Genomic DNA, 5,045 nt, shown 5'->3' on the forward strand with positions numbered 1-5,045 from the left:
TGCAGTGGCGAAGATAAATTTGGTCACTCTTGCTACAGTGCAAACTGACTGGTAAAGCTCAAGAAGTTTGTGCTGCTTTGTCTATTGAAGAGAGTTTAGATAATGATGTTTTGATAATGTTTTCCACATCCCTGGTTTTACCTGATCCTTTGTGTGAGTTTATATTTATATATCCTAGCTGTAAGAGAATATAAAAAAACTGATAGCCTATTGTATTTATTTCTCATATATGTAATATTGTTGAAATGCAAATATAATATGTTCAACTAGATGTTATTGTGACTCCATGGTGTTTAGTTTTATTTAACAAAATATTAAAATCCTCAGCTTTTGTTCTGAGTGTAAAATGGGCATCATGTACTTTGAAGGTGTGAGAGAGGAGTGTATTTAAAGGAACACTCCGACTTTTTGGGACTTTAGCTTATTCACAGTATCCCCCAGAGTTAGATAAGTCCATACATACCTTTTTCATTTCTGTGCGTTCTGTAAGTGTTATTTGACGCACCCACCGCTAGCCTAGCTTAGCACAAAGACTGGATGTAAATGGATAATGGTAGCATACTAATCCTAATAAGTGACAAAATAATGCAAACATTTTCCTATTTACATGTTGTGATCTGTATAGTCACAGCGTGTACAAATAACAAGGCTATATGAGACAGAGACCATTTTTAATCGTATAAATACTGGGAACTATATTCTCACTAGGCGTAGGAGCACAGCTACTTGGGCGGAGTGATTAGCGCAGCACACGAGACGCCCTGACTGTTGATGGTTCCGTAAACAAAACAAACGTGACAGACTAGCTAGTAGCGAACGCGACTCGTGATCATGGCTGACTTGGAGGAATTGTCAGAGGAATTTTACTGTGTATCAAACCAAGATCCAGAACCATATAGTTTTGAGCCAGAATACACAGACGAGGAGTTACAAACTTTGGAAGCTGTAAGACAAGATGCCGAACAGATTGATGTCGAAGGGAGAATCAGAACGAACACGGACTGGTGGTGTAAATGTGGAACATGCCAACCTATGCCGACAGAAACCGAGTACCTTTGTTGTAATGAATGGGACCGGGTATTGCCATCAATGTCAAGGCTTGATGAGTGATGACAATCAAAATATTTGCGTCACTACCACGGAAGATCAACTGGAAGAAACGCCCCATGCCGAGTGAACTTAATGGTCAGCTGTCCACCAAGTAAGTGATTTTGTTATAATGATCATTCATAGTACAGTGATAATAACAATAAAGGGGATACACGGAGCCTCTATTCACGTAATAGTGTCACTACTAAGGTTACATTACATTAGCATGGCACTGTTACAGTATGGCTAATGTTAGTCATCTCATGGCTGTATCCTTTAGCACACGTTTCATGGTCCGTGTGGCAACTTGCATTTTTTCAAAATAGTCGTCTATAGTAAAATGTTCAGAGCAAATGAAATACTCATTGATGCTGTTTACAGGTGTGTTTGGATCTATACCCAGAACAAGTAGCCATCGATTCATCAGGTCAGCGTTTTTGGTTGGAATTCTATGAAACATCATAGTATTACCTGGTCTCCCCTGTTTATTGTCGCAGCTCTTTACAATACAGCGAACACCCATGATTGTAAACTATAAATTTACTATCTAGTAATTGCTGACTCTATTACTCCAACTCTGAGCGAACTCTCTGCTCCTCACCACAGGGCGTCTCGTGCGCTGCGCTAATCACTCCGCCCAAGTAGCTGTGCTCCTACGCCTAGTGAGAATATAGTTCCCAGTATTTATACGATTAAAAATGGTCTCTGTCTCATATAGCCTTGTTATTTGTACACGCTGTGACTATACAGATCACAACATGTAAATAGGAAAATGTTTGCATTATTTTGTCACTTATTGGGATTAGTATGCTACCATTATCCATTTACATCCAGTCTTTGTGCTAAGCTAGGCTAGCGGTGGGTGCGTCAAATAACACTTACAGAACGCACAGAAATGAAAAAGGTATGTATGGACTTATCTAACTCTGGGGGATACTGTGAATAAGCTAAAGTCCCAAAAAGTCGGAGTGTTCCTTTAAGTAAGTTGTCGATGACACACATCCTGATGTCAGAGCTCAAAAATAACCCTCATCACTTCCATTATATCAAAGTTCCAATATTAATCAATGGAAACCCTATACTCACAAGGTCATAAATAAACCCATTTTTATCAATGGATCCATTTATACTCACGAGGTCATAAATAATCCCATTAAACAATTTATCAATGGTCATAGGTCATTTCCACCCCCGGAGGATACAAGGTCAAACGTGACAATGTCAGCGAGAGGGTAAGGTCAACACTAGGGCAAGGGCAGGGCAAGGGGAGGGGCAAGGTCAACCCATCAATCATCATTAATTAAAAAGCCATCAATCATTTTTGACAGATGCCGGGTCTTATGAGTTTTCACAAAGTTTCTGTTTACCTTGAGTCACACTTGTCCAAGGAAATTATCCCGACCCAGAATTTCCTTTAGGCCTACTTGCTTTTTGTAAAGCACAGGTATTCATAAAAGTTTCCATAAAAACACCACAGCAAAAACTCCAGGGAGTTTATTTGAGACCACACTCAAGAGTGTAAAAGTGTTCAAATAAGAGTGTTAAAGTTAATGAGATAATTAAGTGATTAACTGAGTGATGATTTACCACTATTGAAGATATATATCAAACATTTTATTTAATCCATAAATTCGTTATTTTTTTACTTCATACAGGAATTAATGTCTATGGAATAACTTAAAAACCTTTTTTTAAATACTCGATACAACCACTGGCTTGCATGATAATTCCTTTATTTTCAATCATATTTTACAGTATAGTATATTTTATATAATTTTAATACATATTGCCAACATTTAAGATTATTTGACAAATATTATAAGTCAAGTCAAGTCAGCTTTATTCATATAGCGCTTTTTACAATAGGCTACAGATTGTTTTGAAAGCAGCTTTACAGTGATAACAGGAAAAAATGCAACAAAGTTTGTTTCTACATTTACATTTAGCTGACGCTTTTATCCAAAGCGACTTACAATTGCTATATATGTCAGAGGTCGCACACCTCTGGAGCAACTAGGGGTTAAGTGTCTTGCTCAGGGACACATTGGTGTCTCACAGTGGATTCGAACCCGGGTCTCTCACACCAAAGGCATGTGTCTTATCCATTGCGCCACACCACCCTACCCTTTTCTAAAAAAAAAAAAAAAAAAAAATGTTTTCCTATAATATAAAAAATCTAAATTCAGAATGTCTGATCTGTGGCAAGTAAGTATTATTGGTGAATATAATATATTACTAACAAATAACCACTTTTGGTCAGACAAAGGATTAGCAAATTATTCTGCTTAATGATACTGAAAACAAAATCACCTTATTATCTTAAATGCTGCTTTCTTTGCAACAAATTATGTTTTAGTGAACACTGTTACAAAGACCACATAAACTCACAGAAAAAAACTGCATTCAAGAGTCAAACTGACCAACTAAAGCAAACACTGATATCCATAATGGTGATCATTTTTTTTTTATAAATCATGGAAATCCAAACCTCTGTTAATTCTCAATAATAACTTCTGTAGACGTCTGACAGAAATAAAGTCAGTCTGGTTAGTAATAAGTGAAGCTGGTAATGCTGTTTGTGGAGTTGTTTAATCCTCCTCTGCTGAGATCTTCACAGATTTAGGATACGTTTACACGACAACAATATGCTTAAAACAGAGAAGATTTTCCTTTGAGTTTTCCGCGTACAGACGACACCATTGTCAAAACGATCCCCATTTACACGGATTTATCCTCACCCATTACTCCACTTATCCGCAAAAAAGACTAAAAACGCTGAATTCTGCTGCCAGGCCACTAGATGGGGACGAAACACTATAGACTGAACACGTAAAATGCATGTGCATGGTCATTTTTTTATTTTACATTTTTTTTATTGAATTGTGCATGACGTTTAACACTGGGGATTTTGAGGTGAAGAAACGTCACAGTACTGTGTGGGGGTTTCCTGGTTACAGATTTCCAAAGAATATTTTTTTCTGGTTTTGGGGAAAGGAGCCATTAATAACAGATAGTTGAAGAGAGACCACCCAAAAAGGAGAACAAAAGTCTTGTAAGTTTTCAATCTTGAACACACTTCATCTGTGAACACATAGGCTACTGTATTGTAAGACTGTGAGTTAGAGCAAATAATGAAATCAGGCAGGTATACTGTAAACAGCGTTACTGAAGGCACAACTGGACCACAAACAGAGAGTATCTGGCAGGATGAGGAAAAAGATCCAATGTGCAGTAAGTAGAAATTTTATTCTGACGTAGAGATGGAGTTGGCTTTTTTTACGCTGTAAAATCCAACAGTTGTTCTAACTAACACGTTTAAGTTAACTTTACTAAATATCTTAACTTAATTGTAAAAATCTAGTAGCCTAATCTGTACTATAATGCCTCGGTTATTCAGAAAACCCAAGTTAAGATTAATTTATTGGTTTGAGGGCAATTTTGTCAAGCAAAAAAAAAATGGTTTTAATAAATATAAAGTTATAAAAACACCAGAGATGGTGTCACAGACGGTGTTGTTAAAAGTGTCACTAATGTTTGAGGAAGTGTCACAAGCAAGTTCAAATTTTGTTTCTAAGAACAATATGTCAATGTTTCTGCTTTTATATTGAATGTATTAACACTTATACACAGTACTTTTTCAATATGCTCATCTTTAGATATTTAGAAACAAGCAATGTTTGTCTTGTAAAATAATATACTGTAAAAGCATATTATCTAAAGAAAAAATTATTAAAAGGTTGATTTTAACCCTTTTTTGGAATAATATGAAAGGTATACACTGATATGTGTGTGTTTTGCCTCAGTTTTTCAGGAGGAAGCAGGTGTTTGGTGTTGATGACAGTGTGTCTCGGGCTCATTTGTGTTCTTCTGCTGGTCTTCATCACACTGTACATCACCATCACAGCAGAGAGAGACCTGTTAAAGAGTTACAAGAACACAGTTGAAGAGTTCAATCA

Source organism: Rutilus rutilus, assembly GCF_951802725.1.
Source record: "Rutilus rutilus genome assembly, chromosome: 2".
Classification (NCBI taxonomy): domain Eukaryota; kingdom Metazoa; phylum Chordata; class Actinopteri; order Cypriniformes; family Leuciscidae; genus Rutilus; species Rutilus rutilus.